Genomic DNA, 14,166 nt, shown 5'->3' with positions numbered 1-14,166 from the left:
GAAGGGCGAGCGAGCGAGCGACATTATCCGCGGCGAGTTCCTCGAATTCGATCGGGTCCGGTTAATTGCCGGCTTTAACGAGACCGTCGCGGGGAAAAAAGTGGGCCGGGATCGCGATCGGGATCGAAAGATCCGACCCGGCTAGACGACTCGCGGTCCGGCCGAGCAGGCTCCGGCCCGAGTTAACTCGTCATTTTCAGGCGAGTTAATAAACTCGCGCGCCGATCCTTCTCCTCTCCTCTTTTCTGTCCCTTTTTTTTCTTTCGCTTCTCTCCCCGGGGCTGAAACGCGCGCGACCGGTTTCCCCGCGCGCGCAACGATCCTCGAAACCGCGCGCTCTCTCTCGCCCCGGCATCGCCGACGCCGATGTAAACAGCCGCGGAATCGCGCGTGCACGAGCGGCCGCCGCCGCGAGAGAAAGAGAGAGAGAGAGAATTCTCTCGGCGCGGGCACGATAATTACGCGTAAAAGTTGGTAAATAACGACGGATCGTAGTAAAGACGTTACGCAAAGATTTCGTAACCGGGCCGAACGAGCGAGCGAGCGAGCGCGCGCGCGCGCTGGTTTTGTAACGATCCCGCGCCGAACGGCCTCCCTCGTTATCGGCCACGAGCCACTCCGTGGCAAAAACACCGCTCCTCCGAGCGTAATTGATTCATTCGGTGGCCCGATAACATCCAATTATGAATTATACCGCGATACGGGAATATCGTAATCCGCGATACCGTTCCGTCCAGTCGTCGCCCGGCGGCCGCGTCCGCGGACCGTTCGGTGATCCCGGGGCTCGCCGCCTCGCCGGGAAATTCGATAATCGATCGAGGAAATCTTATGAAACCGCGTTATGAAATATATCTCGGATGTTCGCCGAGATTTCGTGGCTCTGACGTAACGACGCGCAGGCTGACGAAAACGGCGCCGATAAGGCGACCGCGAAGGGCTGCCGGAGTTCAAAGTATATTCTCGACGATGGACCCCGGATGGATCGATCAAACGAGAAAACGAGGAAGCGAGATTCTAATCTGTGCCCGACGAATTCGCGGCGAACGCGGAATCGTTCAAAGTCGCCGCGGTCCCGAACGTAACAGAATACGCGACGACGTCGAGCGCGAACTAGGCGACCCGCGGATTTTATGCGTTCGTGACAGTGCTTGTAATTAGAAACAGTGGCACGGGGAACAGACGTTCGCCGTCAATCCAGCAAATTAATATCGCGGCAAAACAACCGGCAAGAAATTAATGCCGGGGACGCGGATATATTAACGAACGTCGATGGCCCGATGCCGACGCTAACGAAAAGGTCTCGGATAATAAAACGCTCGCAGGCAAACGGGAATAAATTATTGTCACTTTCGCAAATTAATAAGATGTGAAACGACTGGTCGAAAGAAAAAGGTAATAATACCGCGGCGGACACGGAAAAATTGTTCCATAACGGAAGGACGTTTGAGGTCTCAATCGCTGGTTCGTTTCTTGCGATCGCGCGCCGGCCATCTCGTCGGCGTAAATCAACCGCAATTAACCGGGACACGCGGATTAACCGTGGATCCCCCCCTCCCCGGTTGTAGGCCCGGCTCGTCGCAGAAATCCCACACAATATTCCACGCGTGTAGATTTCCCCCCCGCCCCGCCTGGCGTCGCTTTGTTTTTCGTGACCGGGGAGAGAGAGAGAGAGAGAGAAACCGCGGCGCGCGAGGATGATGCGGAGTAACGTTCCGTGCGAGCATTCGCATGAGATCTCGGGCTTGTGGTACTTCGAATTTTACGGCTTGTCGCCTCGTTCATCCGTTGCTGCCAGTTAGTTTTATCTGCGATCACGGCTCGATCATAAATCATCAATCGTAACTTGTAATGGTCTAGGCATTAGCGATGGAATTTTGTTGCAGACGATGCCTCGTTTATTTATCGGCCGTAACTCGCGGACTTTTGCTCGTCGAATATGAATTATCGCGACGGTGTCTTTTTACCCTTTTTGTTTATCCCGGACGGGAAAGAAACACCGCGGAGTCCCGAGAGTCGCGTTCGTTCTGTAAATTGCCCGCGTGATTTGTGTGCCCCTAAGTTTCAATCATTCCGCGGAATTGTTTCGAGCGTTACCGTCGGCCAACGCGCATCCGTGATTAGCGGGCCGCGTTTACGACGAGACCGATTAGCTGCCATTTTAAATCCGGGGATTATCATCGATCGCGATTAATTTACCGATTCGAGCGGCTCGCGTTTTCCAGCGCGGAACGTTTCTATTTTTCATTCGAAGCCGCGGTAGGTATTCGCAATCGTTGAAGAGATCGATGTTTTTTAAAACAGTCCCGACCTAAATTGTGAACGGCCTAAAAAGCGTCGATCGCTCGGTGGACAACAACGATCCTTTTAGCGGAGCGAGAGAATTTCTTCGCAGAAATAGCTCGCGAAGAGCCCGCATTACCATAAGCGGCCGCGGCCGGCATTAATTTCGTGTGTTGAGCGTCGCGAGAAGATCGAAGCCGGGAGGAGACGGCCGGGGAAAAAAATGCGCGGAACAATCAGCGAGACCGTAGCGGAGGCAAACGGATGGCAAACATGGCGACGATTTTTTCGCCACGGGGAACGAGTTTCTGGACGCATTTCTCTACCGGGTGGCGCGGACCGAGCTCGCGCCGTATACGCGATCCCCGGGTAAATTTATGGTAATTGTCTCCGCGAGCCGGAGACGTTTCGCCTTTTCCCTCGTTTCCGCGCTACCGGTTGCCGCGTCTGACCTCGTAACTAACCGCAAACGAGCCTCAATAATGCCTGATTGCCGCCCGATTAGGTATCGGAGTACCTCGAAGACCGCGTCCCAGGCTGAAAGCGGGGCGTCGCTCTTATACGGCACCGGAAACCCTCGCGAGGACCGCGGGTGCCATTTTTCCGGGCACCGACGGCGAGTCTCTTTATCACGACTTTTTCGATTGAGCGATTAATCTCCGGCGTCACGAACGCGTCCAGTCAATATGAGACGAGCGGCCGCGTTGTTCCGAGAAAAAAAAAGAAAAACGGAACTTGAGACGCGAAGCTTGAAAACGGAGCTTGGAAATGAGCGAAATGGCAGAGGAGCGACGGGATCGCACGCCAACACGACGACACCGGCACACACCGTAATAACCGGACCATTCGCGAATAATTACACGGCCAAACAGCCGCGTCTTCAAATTATCGGTTGTGTAATGCGAGAAATGTAAATTCGACCGAGATCGGACCGTTTCGGGTGCCCGGAGACGTTTCGGACACGTCACGAATCCGTGGTCCTCGCGTGACTGCTGCTCGCTCGGGCTCTTGGGAATTTTGTTTTTGCCGAAGTTCGGCTGTGTTTATGCCTGATTGAAACGCCGTGTCTTATTCGTGTGTCAATATTCCGGCACGATTGATTTTCTCGGGGATCGACGTTGGAATTTTATCGTGTTGAAGATTAAGTGACGCAAAAATGACTTCGATTGTTCGATAATTAATCCAGGAATTTTTTCGTGATGCAATGGTAACCCTTTGCGACAGTATATATGTCATATATAATATCATACCCATTTTATATTAACCCCTTGAGCTATAATAACGAGTCAGAATCGTGATAGAGATTCCATGCAAGATCTACTAAATGTGAATACTATTAATTTCTCCTAAGTCGAAATAGAATTGAATTGGAGAAACTAAAATTATCTGATTCCATTAAGGAAAATATTAAAAACAAATACGTGCTAATCAGCACAGCATGAGAGAAGTCATAGTGCATGGGGTTAAAAATAATAAATAGCCTTTCAATTATTTGGATATTATTTTGAGCCACCCCCCACTTTACGATGTCACTTATAAAAATAGAAAACGATTGTTCTATCGCTGAATTGTTCAAGTTGTTACCAGCGATAGCGCCTAAAGGCAGCCAACGGGTAACACAGCGATCGGCTCACCTATAAATTAACAACGAAAAAGACAGAGCGGACAGGCGAATAAACAGCAAACAGAATAATACGGCGTCGTATATCGGTGATCGCCTAGAAAGGGGTATATTTCATGCGTAACAGGCTAATGGACAGGAATTCGAACAGAAGGCAAAAGGCTGCGGGACCCGACCGGCTCTCTCGGGCAACGGTCCGCTCGAGGTTGCGCTCGCGATGGAACACGTCCACGGGTTTGTCCCCTTCTTTCCCCGGTAATTGAATGTTCCCGCGAGCAGAGCAATCGCATAACTTCGCGCGGCCGGGGTATCCGGCATCGGGAAAGGAGATCGCGCGAGATCTCGCGCGTCCCCGGAGCCGGGGCTCCGGCGCGGGTAAAACGATATCGAAGACGCCCGCGAATCGGGTGATCGCCGCCGGTGCGAGCGACGCGCGCGCCGGCTCTGCACAGAAAAGGCACAGGCCGCTTATCTAGCAATTAGTCGGTATCGATAATTACCGGCCGTGAAACCGATCTTCCGCCCTTCCATTCCGCGCCGCGCCGCGCCGTTCCGCCGCGAACCGACCGCTGGAATTCTCGGTTTGCCATTAGAGGCCGCGGCGGCTTCGTCTCGGCCAGCTGCCACTCCGTGACATTGTGGTTAATTAATGGCAATTTCAGGCTGGTTGTTCAGCGATAAGCGAGCGTTCGGGAAGCCACCGGATCTTAATGACCGGTCTCTTTAATTTTTCTGTGCATCGGTGTACATTCGATCTCTCGCGGGTAAACACGAGCGTCATTCGATCATCGTCACTTGCCGGCGCGCCGTTTTCATCGAATTTTAATCGTCCGCGTTAATCGGAGCCGCATCGACGAAAATGGTCGCGAACCGTCATGCGGAGAAAGTGAACTTTACATCGGCTAACACCGAAGCGCGAACGTTCGCGCGTTACTCGTGCGGTCTTTTTCTTCGACGGAATTCTCGGGGGGATGTAAGAAGTTGCAACCGGACAGAGGAAACGATATGCCAATGGGTTAATTGGAATTTACGCGAGTTTACGCGAATCAGCGGTGTCGGTAGCGCGAGGAATGATTAAGATTAAATTAACGATTCGATAATTAAAGCGGGGCCAGGAACGGGGGGCCAATTTGGTGGTGCGAGCGGGTCGCGTAACGCCGTCGCCGTAATTTATTGTACGAGCGGGGCGGCGGTGATTCGGGTTAATTTAATTGGAAATTATGCCCGGCGACGATAACGCCACAATGTGTAGATAACATTGACGTAACGATTCATGACGAATTCGTCCCGCGGCTCCGCTGCTTGGCACCGGCTGATTTTTTAACGACGTCCGCGAACACCGAACCAACAGTTGCAATACTAATTGCCTCTAATACCTCTCTGCGGTTGCGCAAACGGTATGAACGTGATAGCGGGCCGAGCCGGTTTCCAGCGTCGACACTGTTTACGGGGAATTGATATTACGAAAGGGAATTACCATTGTAGTTAAGTCACGAGCAATTACCATTAGCCATTCCGAGTAATTACTCTTTTGTTAAGTGAAACGTGCGAGACGAGCGGAACGGCACGGATCGCGAACGAGGGGCTTCTCGCGAGGCGTGAACGCCGGGGGACCCGGTAGGCTTCAAAATGCTAATTTAACGGCGGCTTTTTTTTGACGGCCGGGCGACAGTTTCCGAGAAACGGTCGTGTTTCCCGCGGACGAGGCACCGTCCGCGCATTGTTCGCGGAGGCCCGAGGATGCGTCCATCGACACGCTCGAAATGCAAAAGGGATACTTGTTCGACGGGCGCCATTGTCGTCGCGCGGCGCCGCACAATGCTACCGCTTTTTTCGCGATATTCAACGGGATAACGGCACGCCCCTGATCATTGAAATTACACGCCGCGCGCATGTTTCCTTCGCGGGCACCGATCTGCCTATTAAAATTTACCGACAGCACGAAATGCCACGGATAATGAGCCTAATGGCTTAGGCACTGGCGCGAGCGATTCAAGTCATTCCATATCGCGCGCGCCGTCGACTATTGCGAAACGGATGAATTATATCAGCGCCGATTCCAAACGCGAAATTGTCTTCTCGACGGTGTTGGAACCACGGAGAACGATCGTTTCGCTACGGCATTGTCAGAATGTGGTATCCACCTTGCTCGAACAGCTTTATTCGAGCCAATACAGCGAGGTTTCGCACTGTCGGGCATCTTTCGGATTACAGTGATCTCAGAAAATTGCTCTGTTTACGACCAACAGGCGGGCACTCTGTGCAATAAAGTTTATCAAAGTTACAGCATACAATTGCAAATTGTACTTAATATAGAGAGAGATACCATTGTTCGATAATGGCCAGATGAGCCGACGAATTAACGAGCTCGAAGATAGCTGCTGTTATGCATTTTATCTTCGAGTCGGCGAAACGATTAAGACCGGTAATGAACGCCTGTGCAACTATGGTATCTTGCAGCGAAGGCAAAGAATTAACGGAGAAATCAGCAATCCTGTAATTAAACAGCAAACTTGGTATTTTCAGTCTGGTATGCCAGCTTCCAAAAATCAATTGCTAATATAAGCTCGCCTTCTGTTGAAAAAGTTCTCACCCATTAATCTAACTAAAAAACAGTGCGACGCGTTTCTCGTGCCATTTAATTTTAGTAGCATTTCTCGGCCAATAAGACAAATTGAAAGTCGACGGGGGTCCGAGTGAAATTCGGGTAGAAAGCGGCCGGCGAAAATCGGCCGTGTTCCCAACGCGTCGCCGCCGCCGCCGCCGAGAGAAACACCGTCTCGAGCACAATGGCGGAGTTAATCAGCATTATTAAAGCGTCGTTTACCCCCGTGACGTCCTCGCCGTGGGGTGCCCGGGAATCGTCAATGCCGCTCGGTAGCTCCCTTTGGTAATTTTTTGTCAAGGGACACACCGTTCGACTTCACGGGTCTCACCGTGTTCCTCTCGCGCGCATCTCTCGCTTTTTTTTTCTCTCTCTCTCTCTCTCTCTCTCTCTCCTTCCGCTCCTCTCGATTCGTCGATCGAACGACTTCCCTGTCGGTGATCTCGTTCGCTGACAATGACGCGCCATTTTTTTCACTAGATCCATTGTGAACGCGATTGACGTCTTCATTGAGCGGATCGTCACACCCGATCGCGGCTCGATCGGACGATCTCTTGTCACGGTTAAATCGTACACTCCGATGATCCCGGTTTTTTTATCCGACGTTTCGTTTCGATGGCGCTCGAAACTTCTGCCGCGATGATCGTTTGTTTCTCGCAGGATTTCTGTGGTTCACGGTTTCGTAGCATCGATGATGCTTCAGGAAGTTGCTTCAATTTATCCGACCTAATCTATAGAAGCGATATAGTTAATTAAAATAGTGATAGATACATCGCAATGATTTTTTAAAGTTCGATTTTTTACCAGAGAATTTCGATCAATTTTTCTTCAAAATAATCTTTTCTACGATTTAACAGAGAGCAAACTTCTCGCGATAGAAATCGTCCGTTTCCCGTAAGATTTTCCCCCACGTGGTGTACTATAACTCAGTACGGTTGTTAATCAATTCGCGGACCGTATTAATGGTACGCGTTGGCAGCGCAGTGTTTTAGTTTCGGGGCCGCGTTACGGACGGTATCTATCGAGTTAACGAAATTTATGTTAGACTTTTGTCACGGCCTTCGCCGCGTCGTTTGTATCTGTTCTAGACATCTAATTATACATTCGCGGGGCCCCCGTGCCACGAGTAAATCGAATCGCGGCCGGGTAAAATGTGCGAGACATCTGGTATTGCCTACCAGCATCCCCTATCCGCGCATCGCGCTGAAATTATAGCCGTGGCCGATAAATATTGCCGGTCGTTGCGGCAGATAAGATCGAAACGCCCTCAGAAATGAGTTATTAAAATATTTCCCGGCGAGACAAAGGGGGGAATAATAACTCGTTCAAATATCTTGCTGTTACGCCGCACGGCGTCCGATTAAATTTTATGCAATCGCCACTAATCTTAATTAAAACGGCATTCGGACGAAATTCAATCGGGTGCCGTGGATCTGGCGAAACGTTTCGGGATCGGATCGAAAGAGATCGCGGAATTTGGCTGGGCTGAGATTTGTCGAGCGGCGTTCTGTCGCTTGGTGTATTTGTATTCGAATTGACACGTTGAGTGCCGAAAATCGACCACTGAAATGCCCACATAATTAAAGGAATTTAATTAATTAAAGCGAAACTAAAAATTCAATATTTATCATAAGGAGTGATATTAGAATTCTTTCGCATTCAAAGCATTCTAGTCGAATTCAATTTATTCAAATATATTATAATAAAAATTTGATTTTCAAGATTGGTCAGAAATTAGTGTCACCCATATTTGGGTGACGCAGCGCGCAACGTGTTCAAATATTTCATTAATCATAATAAGTAAAATTGTTATAAATACGATACCTACGCGCCCAAGGTGTTTCTTAATTCACGGCACGAATTGGGTCAGGTATCTGCAACTAGAAATAAGGCGGCGATCGAGAGAAACGAAATTGAGTAGGAGATTTCGTTCACGAGAAAATTGAATTTAAATATCGGCCGCGTGTGCGTGTAGTTAATTAATAACCGATCATTATAGATTGCTAATACGATCGTTTGCATACATGACATAATGCCAGGACTCGTTTGCTACCAGGATACTATTGAAGAATACATTAAGTACAGGATAATAAAGCAGCAGATTTTTCGTCGAATCTGGTTTAGTATTTTTAGCCGAGATATTCTTCGAGATGCTTATAATACATTAATATTTAAACTTGATTTTTCTGAGAACTAAACACGCAATTTCTTTATAATCGATTTTCGTGTTATTTCTATAGGATCTATTCGACTCCAATTTTACCATGAATTATTATTAATAAGAAATTAAAATATATCGAGGTTGATAAATGTTTTTCGTCCCTTCTTAGAGGGTATAAAAACCTTATTTTAATTTTATAAGTACAGTTCCACTATTTAACAATCTTTTAAATCTGAACATTATTGCTACAAAAATGATCTTGGGACTTAATAAAATAATTTTAATGGCGTCTCAGACCCGCCACTCTTGCGTAAAGGGTTTAAAACAAGGAAATAGTTAAAGGATCAGCGAATCGTCCATTAACAGGCTTTCGCTTTGCCGTTGTCGCGCCAATTACGCGGCGCCTTCCTCCGCGTGGCAATTAGGAGCGATCACCGTCTACCCGTATGCAAATCGCGGCCATTTTCAATTCCGTGCGCGCTATTGAAAAATCGTCGTCGCCCGATATCCGGGCGTCGTCCAGCCGCCTCGCTGTCCGTCCGTCCGCCCGCCCGTCCAGGTAATTAAATAGTAATCGCTCATTACAACGGCGAGCCGGTGAGCGACCGGTTTCGATAATCGATTAAAAAACCACCGAGAAAAGTATTCCCCGCGACGCACGGAGACACACGCTCGCTTTCCATCGCGCGGGAATATAAAAAAGAAGAAGCAAGCTCCCGTCGGACTCTTATTTTCGCACCTACACCACGAAACGGTGGACAATTTACTGCCCGATGCAACGATTACGCGTCGATGCAGCCTCGTTACCATAATTGTCGATACGGAAGATCGACGCGTGTATCCATAAATCACTCTCACCTTTAGCCGCTTAAAATGAGCGGGGCTAGCGCGATTAAATGCACTCATTGTTCTGGAAAAATTAATAATGTTGACGGGTTAATATCCAATCTACTGTGACGGTATTAATAAAAATTCTCTTAATTGCAAGATGCAAGAATTACTTTGCTATAGTAGCTATGCTATAGCATTCGCTACCTTTATGACATAACCACGACACAAATGCTATAATATTTCTATATAAAAAGATATAATCATTAAAACGTAATATTCCAAGCATTCGGAGAAAACTTGATCAAAATTAGTTTAAAAATAAGTTTTAATAATGTGCACTTAATAAGTATTAATAATATCAGTGAGTCGATAACAATTAAATAATATCTTCGAACTTTTCAAATGATTCCGCAGCATTGCTTTTGATTTATTAATTTTTCCCACGAATGCATAAAATTCGAGGTCTATAATCGATTCGATCAATTTCCAATATCAGCACACATTACTCAGTGTTGCATGGACAAACCTTTGTTCAACCGTCTCCCCATAAAACGCAGCTAGAAAGTTTGATTTACCGTGAAACCTCGCGGCCTGATCGCCGTTAATCGCGTAATGGGGAGTACGGAGCGCGTGAATAATTCGGCTCGCTTCGAGAATCGTGCGCGGCGCGTTAGCGCGCACGATTGTTAAATTGAAAATAGCCGGTCGATTTTTCGATCGAAAATAGCCGGTCGATTTTTCATATGAAAATAGCTATTCGATTGTTAAATCGAAAATAATGGTCAATTGTTAAATCGAAAATAATAGTCGCTTGTTAAATTGAAAATAGCCGGTCGATTTTTCGATCGAAAATAGCCGGTCGATTTTTCAATTGAAAATAGCTATTCGATTGTTAAATCGAAAATAATGGTCGATTGTTAAATCGCGAATAGCCGGTCGATTTTTCCGGCGGCGCGAAAAGTCGTTCGCGACGCTTGAGAATTCTCGTCGGCGACGCGGCAGAATTCGATTTCCATCGGAAACGACTACTGGTTTCGCCGGCGGAACGGCGGAACGGCGGATTGTTTATTGGTACACCTTCGAATTAATCAGACCTGGCCGGGCCGCGGGTGATTAATCGCCTCCTCGGAGCCTGTCGATTCAAATGGTAATTCCGGCAGCGGTCTTCCCTTGTCCCGCCGTGCATTACCAGGCTGAAAGGTCTCAATGAACTGCGAGAAAATGCGTTTTCTGCGACGTGGACGGACTCGGCGACGAGCTGGGCGTGCTTCAATGGGTCCGTGACGCTACCAACGTCGTACCAACCACGAGAATTACGCGCTTCTTCCACGAAACATCCAACGCGGCCGGAGAACTTTCTCGGGACCGCAACGCGAATTCGTAAAGGCTTCGGAACAAATCCAACGGAATGATCTTATTCAGCTGTTTGAAATGATTGAAAAAGTGTTGGGATGATGGAACAATTATGCACGGTGCTAGAGTAAATTTCTATTGATTTCTGTAACAAATAATGTCATTGGTAGAGATGGATTTTTCGATGAATTTATCGAAGAATTTTGCAAGAATTTCTCGTGAAATTTATCGAAGAATTTCTCGAAATGATAGAAAAATTATACGCGGTGCTAGATTGAACTTCTACTAATTTTTATAACAAATAATGTCGTTGGTGGGGGATGGACTTTTCGAAGAATTTATCAATGAATTTATCGAAGAATTTATCGAGGAATTTATCGAAGAATTTATTGTACAAAGTAACACGACGTCGGTAATAAAACGGCATTTAATCTATTTCGACAGAATTCCTAATCTCGAAAGTACCATAATTACCAACGGTCTTGTCCACCGAACGCTAGGTTGTTATCGCGGCGGCTACCGCGGCAGAATTTATGGCCGCCAATCTGGTTTCGCTTGAACTTTGGGGGAATATCGTTGCATTACTGAAACGGCGGAGGCGCGATAAATAAATAGAAACATCGGCGCGGCTGTTAATCGATCCTCTGGTCGTTAATCACCCGGAAAAGTTTGCGGCGAGAAACAGAGAGAGAGAGACCGGCGCGCGGCGACCGTTGACGGATTTTTCAAGGAAACGAGCGCGTAATAAGCCGCGAGTATCGCGAATCTCTTTCTCGTACAATGTAGAAATTCTGCTGGTTTCACGGTGACTGCCGTCGCAGTTCGGCGAGCGGGGCTCCCTTTAATATCGCTGGAATAATTCAACCGCGAACGCGCGGCGATCGCGATGGCAATTAATCTTCCGTTACCTTCTGAAAAATGGACTCGCCTCTAAGTATTGTAACTTCGTTTAAATGGTAATTTTTTTTCGCTGGATCTCCGGTCGAAATAAATCTCTAGATCTGCCTGTGTCGCTGCCTGGAATTCTAGATCTCTCTCTCTCTCTCTCTCTCTCTCTCTCTGGGCCTCGTTTTTAATTAGGCAACTTACGGGAAGAAATACGAACCGGCCGTTCTCGCGTCGCAGCCAACAAGTTTCGTTTATTAAGACGACCGTGTCGCGGAACGTCCGCGAGGTGCGAACTTTTTCAGACCGAAAACGCGCGAATTAAAATTTCATCCGTCCGACGCTACGGCGTCCCAGGAATGTTTCGTCTTTTGATTTGCCGCGAATTTCTCTCGGTCGCATGCAGGATAAAAATCTTCGAAACAAACTCTGCGAGCGAGTCGACCGGTATAATTAGCAGACCGCGGATCTTCCTGCGAATTAAATATTGTAGACGCGAGTTACGGTGACCAGTTGCCAGGCAGAAACTTCTTCCTTTAACAATTTCATCAACTCAGTCTGTCTGCTATGTTAAATACGGTATATTGTTTTATAAAGACGTAAATCCGTAGTTTAAGTAGATTTTCTGCGTCATCGAAACACTCTTTCATCCTTTAATAATTTTTATAAATTTACTAATTAAATAAAAATTGAAATAGTGCTCATTTTATCTGAATATATAATTTTATTCGATCGAAAGGTTCTTTAGCATTAAATGTAAATGTTTCTTCCTCCAGGCAAGGCTGAATATAAAGTCGAAAGAGCCAAATAAATTTTTCCGAGGCCTCGTCAATCCGTTATTACATTTGAATCCCGGCGGGGTCTTCCGACGTATCTAAAAAATGATCCCGATGTTAATCTTCGTAATCGCCGCTTACGCGTACAGATTTCCCCGAACGATTCGCAGACCGGTAATTATAATCTAATAAAGCGGATCCGGGGCGCGCGGCGCACCGCCATATTGTCTCCCGCCGTTTCGACTCGTGTAACGCGTACGCCGAGTGTTTCAATGGGTTGTACGGTGAGTTAACGCGTCGGCGATAACTCAGCCGGTGCCGGGCCGCCGGCATTTTTTCACTGTCTTGTCGTGTATTTGGTCAGCGCTCCGGCCGATTGTTGTCGCGGATTTGCATAATTACGAGCCGGGTCCGGTAATATACGGCGCGCGATTTGCATACTTAATTCCGTAATTGGCGCTTCTTAATTGTTTAGTCCACTGAGTAACTCACTCGGTTTATCCACCCTCCCCTCCCCATCCCCATCCCCCCGCGCGCGGCCTCTCAACCCTGTACGATGCAGTGTAGTGGACGAAGTTCGAGCGGCTTTTCAACGCGTTCGTAAAGGGCATAGCCAATCAAGGTGGTCAAAACTGCCCTTAGAGGTTTTTCAGTGAGTCATATACCGTACGATAGCTGACCAATAAAAAGCCTCTTCCGACTGTGTCCGATCAAAGAGAGATAAAAAGAAATCATCGTATATTTATGCCGAGGCCCGTTTTCTTTGACGATTTCGTGGCTCCTCGACAACGCGCCCGACTCTCTTGATTACGATTCGCCTCGCGGTGTGGACGTTGAATAATTGATCGCCCTGCCACGCTCGTAAAGTATTTTCTGCGTGGGCACTGAAAAATTGTGCGGAATATCGCGCGGAAAGAGTTATTAGTAGTCGAAGAATTTTTCGTACGAAAGTCGACGAAGTCGGTGGATCGTGTTCGTCGGAATTATTATTATACGGCTCTCGACAAGTTGGAACTAGCGTGACACCGTGTTCAACTTGGCTGTAGCGTATTCACGGCACTAAAATATCCTGAATGCTCTTTTACGGAGCATCGGAAACACTGCTTGGCTTTAACAACGAATTTAAAGATTTGATTAAGATTTAATTAATTCGGCGAAGTGACCGTTCCGCGAGCCGGCGATTTAGTAAGCAAGATAATTTAATTTATTAACCGAGCATGTTGATAGCCAAGCGATTTAATAACCAAGCAGTTTGATAATCAAGCAATTTAATAACAAGGCGATTTAATACCTAGGGAATTTAATAACCGGCCAATTTAATAACCAGGCGATTTGATAACCGAGCAATTTAATAAGCAAACAATCTAACGACCGAGCAACTTAACAACCAAACAATTTAACCAGCTAGGAAATAATTCGCCGAATACAACATTGTGGCATCCTTGGCAACAGAAAATTCCGCAAGTCAACGCTTCGGCTAAAAATAACCGTATAATGCAAGCAAATTCGAAAGATCGATGCTGAAAAATATGCAACAAAGCGTCGCGTTAATCGCCGGCCAATCTAATCACCGAGAAAACAATAATTGCGTCAATCGAGCGGCGTTTGATAGCGTAATGGCTCGCGGTAACGACCGCGGAACCCCCGTGGAACA

General features: G+C 47.4%; 1 protein-coding gene across 1 annotated transcript in view; it reads left to right on the top strand.

Annotated features, from left to right (window-relative positions):
• Positions 1 to 14,166, top strand: part of LOC144467877 (uncharacterized) — a 50,113-nt gene that overhangs the window by 2,407 nt on the left and 33,540 nt on the right. The gene's annotated exons all lie outside the window — the stretch shown is intronic.

Source organism: Augochlora pura, chromosome 3 (genome assembly GCF_028453695.1).
Source record: "Augochlora pura isolate Apur16 chromosome 3, APUR_v2.2.1, whole genome shotgun sequence".
NCBI classification, from domain to species: Eukaryota; Metazoa; Arthropoda; class Insecta; order Hymenoptera; family Halictidae; genus Augochlora; species Augochlora pura.
The sequence above is the reverse complement of the archived record's forward strand: the minus strand, read 5'-3'. Positions and strand labels throughout refer to the sequence as shown.